We start from the raw sequence: 5,819 nt of genomic DNA on the forward strand, positions 1-5,819 counted from the left end.
TTAAATGAGATAGGGTCAACATGGTGTACGCCCTTATGAAGTGCATAGAGATTAATCTTGGCATTGTCATAAAGTCCGCCATTCGGCAGTCCAGGGTGCACAGAGGTAGGGGATATGACTTTGGAGGTTTAATTGTGCTCCTGTGCCGATGAGCAGGGGTACCTGAGAAGCCCTTGACTACAAAGTCCCTCTCACTGCTAAGCTCTAAGACATCACAAAGACTAGGTGGCCAAACACTATTTATGAGCCCACCTTCAATTCAAATGAGCAGGCAAAGCAAGATGAGATGATCATAGCTTGCATGTATGGTTTGGAGATGCTCCAATACTGGACAGGATGCCTCCCATCCACCAAGGTTGAACTATGCAAGGTGGAAATCTAATACCTTCTAAATGACCATGCTAAAGTTGCACTTGGAATAAGGCCCTACTTCTTTGAACTAACTTATGATGAGTTCCAAACTTATGAGGACTAGAGAAAGTCCAGTTCTGATATGGAATCAGACTTTGAGGTAGATGAGGTTACCCCCTTGGCCCTTGAAAATCTAACTGATGTTCAGGGTATGAACGAGCAAACAGAGCAGTCTCCCACTTCACTATTTATTTATGACTTTATTGAGTTGCACAGAGGACAATGCTTATATTTTAAGTATGGGGTTAGGGATGCATGTTTGTTATACCCCGTACCTTTGCACCTTGGGGCACCATCTTGAGTCTCTTTAAAAGTGCCACATGATTTAGATTATCTACCACGCTAACAAATAACTCCAAGGAAAGGAGAATGAAATGCTTCATAATAAGGAAGATTGGAAATAGGGTTATAAGAATTCGAAAGGAGTTGGAGGCCAAAAAATGAGTCTTAGGACTCGATTAACTCGCGTAAGATACCAACTTGGAGGTCTTACGTACTTAAGCGACTCAAGTGAGTGTTGAGACTAAGTAGCAAGGAATACATAGGCTCTTGAAGTGCGACGAGATTACGAACCCACGGAAGGGAAATAAGGAAACGACGCACTTACTTGAAGCGAGTAGGTGACTCACCTACTTGCACATGGCAGCACGTGATAGGTACACATGGAAGCAGGTGACACTCCCTGGGGTGGACCCCACCTTCCACGTGGCAACCATGGATAGGTTGCATGGATGAAGTGGCCCAATGAGAGTTTGACACATGTCACCCTTAGGGGATGACACGTGTCACTTCTAATAAGGATATATATGTTCCTTTTGATGACTAAGTCATCTTATTATCCTTTTACAGTGAGAAAAATTAAGAGCGAGTTGAGAGAAAACTTGAGAGAACAAAGAGGAGGAGCTACGGGTTGGTCCAACAGAAAAGATACTTCTGTTAGTAATATTAGCATAACTCCTTCTGTATATCTCCGTTTCGAGTAATTAAAGATGTTTTGGAAAGATATTTGATAGGGATATAACTTTAGTTTAGCCTCTAAAACCCATTTTTTCTTTTATCATCTCGAAAAAGGGTGATGAAGTATGGGGGAGGTGCTGCCCGGATTTCATTTTGGAAATCCTACACAGACTGCTGTTGGTATTTTGGGCATATCTCTTTGTACAAAATTGCTGTAGGGATGATTCGAAATGGTATGCGACCTTGAGACACATTTATATAACTTTCCTTGAGGCCACAAATCCTGTTTCCCTCAATTACCCCTTCAAAACTAAGCGACAATATAAGACAGTGGGCTGTCCAGATTTCACGTTTTGATAGTTTTGGCGAGTTTGACGAGTTTAACGTAAGGTAAGGCCTTTCATTTTAAATTGGAGTTTATGGTGTTGTTATATAGGTTATTATATGTTGTGCAAGTGGATGGAAATGTGAAAATATCATAAATATGCTTGACGTCCGAAATAAATTGGAATCGCTATAGTTAAATTATAGTCGAAATGAGGCGTTGTGCGTGTGGGGGGCTGTTGTAGATGTCTGATGGTGTGTTTCAGGGCCTAAAGTCATTCTAAAAAAGGTGTGGGAGCTGCTGGTTTTAGCCATACGACCCTCCTCTCCGTACGATTCAAGGTTTTATGAAATAAAGGCTAAAGACCCTATTTTAATATCGTAATGTTAAGTAAGTTGTTTGGAGCCTATGTTGTGTAATGTTGCCATGTTTTATGTGTATATGAGTTGCAGGTTATTGTTGTTGGTTGTCTGTAGTGATTAGGGATAGAATTGGGAATTCGGATAGGGCAAGTTATAGAGGAGATGCTGCCGAATTCCGTTAACTTCTTAACTAGTTAATAAACTAGTCGAGACTAGTCGAGAAAGGAGAATAAGGAGTTGGTTCCTATGGGTGCTTGGTTGTGGATTTAGAAGCTGGAAAGTTGAAGGTTACTAATATTAGTATTACCTTCGTGTTAAATAGGTTCAGAGGACGACGACACATGCCAGGCTAAAAGCAGTCGACCAGAGGTATGTGAAGCTTTCTTTTGGCATGTTTTTTGCATAAGTATGTAAAGCTAGTCTTCTCTTATGTTGGCATGTGTTAGACGTAAGTAGTGAATGACATGCATATGAGCTTGGGGTAATTCCATTCATAAATTCCAAGAATGAACTATGAGTTTCATTCACCCCGTAATGATAGAACTCCTGTAATAGTTGAGTTGTTGCCTTTTAGGGCTTTTATATGATGAAAGGTAGTATGTGTAAAATCTGTCTCTTCTTCCCTTTGGGATGTCTTAAATGTAACTAAATTGAGATACGATTTGAGTATAGAGGTAGTTCCAGTTGTAGGTTGCGAGTATAACTCGTTACTCTAGTTCACTCCTAAATGCTAAGGGTCTTAAAGTAGTTAAACTACGACCCTCGAGCCTTCTATAGGCTGAATAGTGATTGGAGGTGTAAGCTCCTACACCTGGGGGTTCTTGGGCATACTTTATGATAATGGTTGAGGGATATTTGATATGCTGATGAGTCCTACATGTATGTATATGCATATTACATTATATATGGATCGGGTTGTTGTTCATCGGTGTTGTTATATGATATACATGTATAGGGATTGGGCCGTTGTACCTCGGCACTATTATGCATTATACGGATCGGGTCGTCGTACCTCGGCACTATTATATGAGACACGGATCGGGCCGTCGTTCCTCGGCATCATTATGATATACTGATCGGGCCGTCGTACCTCGGCATTATCATTATTATAACATGATATATGGATCGGGTCGTCGTTCCTCGGCAGGTACTTGCATTATACATGGATCGGACTGTACATTCCACAGTGCTAAAAGCATACATATGCCTATCATGATAGATTATGTTTTTGTACCATAGAGCCCCTAGCGAGCTGGCACAGGGTTGATGAGGGTAGACATGACTCTATTTTGTAAGACGCAGGTATAGTGCTTTATTAACTGTTATACTTGTATCCTGCATCCCAATTTCAGTGTTGTCTTAATTATGATGTTGTATGCTTTATATACTTAGTACATGTATCGTACTGACCCCCTTTCTTCGGGGTGCTGCATTTCATGCCCGCAAGTGCAGACACAGGTTTTAGGAGTCCACTAGCTCAGGATTCCACCCAGCAAGTTAAAAGAAGCTCCATTGATTCGGAGCTGAGTTTTGGTAGCAAACCTCTGATGTATATATTTATTTATTCAAAGGTATGGTGGGGGCCTTGTCCCGCCATATGATATTGTCACTACTCTTAGAGGTCTGTAGACATATATGTGGGTTGTATATGTAAGTTTTGTTTACCTGGGTCTGCATGATGTATTACAGGTATGTGTTATGGCAGCCGTGTCGGCTTGTGTGCCCTTTCGTGTTATGACACAAATGAAAGAGGCTATAGGTACATCAAATGCTATGACCCATTGGGATTCTCCTGTACATGATTATATTATTTGTAAACCGGTTTTGACTACACCTGATTTATATGCATACGGGGGTTTAGGCTGGACTGCAGTCACGGCCTACAGGGCTGGGTCGTGACAGAAGTGGTATCAGAGCAGTTCGTCCTTGAAGTGTCTACAGACTGTGTCTAGTAGAGTCTTGTTTATCAGTGTGTTGCGCGCCACATCTATAAACAAGAGGCTACAGGACATTTAGGATGTTTCCTTTCTTTCATATTTAAGGTCGTGCGATAGAGACAATTCATAGGAAGTAAAATTCCTTATACTAACCTTTGATTTCAGATGAAAGACAACATCGATAAAAGAAAGTGACTGATGATATTGGAAGTTACAAAGCATGTAGGTAAGCCACGGCGCAAACGATATGTGCCAGGTAAGGTATTGAAATACGATTGACATGTAAAGTTGAAAAATTGAAAGGAAAAGTAGACGAAAAGTCTAACAGGCGTAGTTTGAGTTGGACATACGAGGTAAGTCCATCATTTTATACTATTGTTGATATTGGGCACCCTGTGAGGCTGCGATATGACGTGATATGATACGTATATATGTATCCATATGCGTGTTGGCCCTGTGAGGCACTTTTGGTATTTTTTTTACGTGCAGGTGTTGAGATAGTAAGAAATACAGAGGAAACTCTGTCCAAATTTTCCAGAAATAAAAAGAGAATGAGATACAAGGCTGTAGAATGTCTTGAAAGGTCGTGCCCACAATAATGATTTGAATATAACAAGAATCGTTATGAAAATAACTAGAGCCTAGTGAGAAAGTGGCTAAGGATAGGATGTGGTCCATATAATGAGAATATAAGGGTAACTTGGGCGGTGCAGCCTGGCCTACCGAATCAGCTGCTGGGTCATCGTCCTCTTTGGTAGTTACGTGCCCCACGAGGAAGGATGCGATCATACTAGCACTAACGCACCGAATTCCATCAGAACTCTGAAGTTAAGCGTGCTTGGGCAAGAGTAATATTGGGATGGGTGACCTCCTGGGAAGCCCTGTGTGGCTATGATATGAGATGATATGCATGTATATATACGTTGGCCTTACATGGCATTGTTGATATAAAGAAGTATTGTGGATACGTGACTCCACCGTGAAAGATGATAACACCCTTTGAGATAGGGGATGTAGCTTTGCAAAACAACTAGTGCATTGCGAATTTATTAAAAGGACAAGTGGTACCCACTGGGATAAGGCTAGGGCTATGACAAGCTTGGGATATCGAGCGTCGGAATATAAGTACTGCCTATTTGAGAATTGGAAATGACTATAAGCCCTAGCTAATTATTGACCAAAATAAATGGAAAGTGGCTTCGAATAAATTGCTACGTGACTTGAGTACCAACAATTAGACTGGATTAGCACCTCATGATTGTGTTAAGCTGTCGTACTTAGGCAACCAAAGGTATGGAAAATATAAAGGAAGGCATGGATATGGTGCAGTGTACCAAATGTGTTGGAAAAGAATCATATGTATTAGAAAATTGGAAATAAGGGTGTAAAGTAGAACCCAAACAGATAGTGACATGGATACACCCCCAAAAGGGGGAAATGGATATGGAAGATACCAGCGTGGTATGAAACCAATCAACAATAAAACGTATTAATGTGAATACTTAAATTTCAAGTGAGATCCTATGTTGGAACAAGCTGGAAAAATTTAAAAGCCAGCAATGGGCGGATAGAAGCCAAGATGATACCTGCGATAGTGTTGAGAATTATTGGTAAGGTTCTTCAACAAGTATGACTTCATAGAATGGGTGCATACAAAGGAGGTGAATACAACAAGGGAATTACCATAAGAACTTAAACATACTGTAAGGGATAGCCAGGCTTTACTCGACTGAAGGTAAGATGTTGGTAACAAAGTTACGGACTACTAGTATTATGGTCTATAAGCAGCAAAACAAGGAAAGGATGAGAGATCTCTCCTATACTGGA

The 5,819-nt window shown here is 40.8% G+C and overlaps 1 pseudogene; it reads left to right on the forward strand.

Moving 5' to 3' along the window:
• The first annotated feature begins 4,769 nt into the window (after nt 1–4,769).
• LOC129881261 (5S ribosomal RNA) lies at nt 4,770–4,887 on the forward strand (annotated as a pseudogene).
• Nucleotides 4,888–5,819: the final 932 nt, after the last annotated feature.

This window comes from Solanum dulcamara, chromosome 2 (assembly GCF_947179165.1).
Source record: "Solanum dulcamara chromosome 2, daSolDulc1.2, whole genome shotgun sequence".
Lineage (NCBI taxonomy): Eukaryota > Viridiplantae > Streptophyta > Magnoliopsida > Solanales > Solanaceae > Solanum > Solanum dulcamara.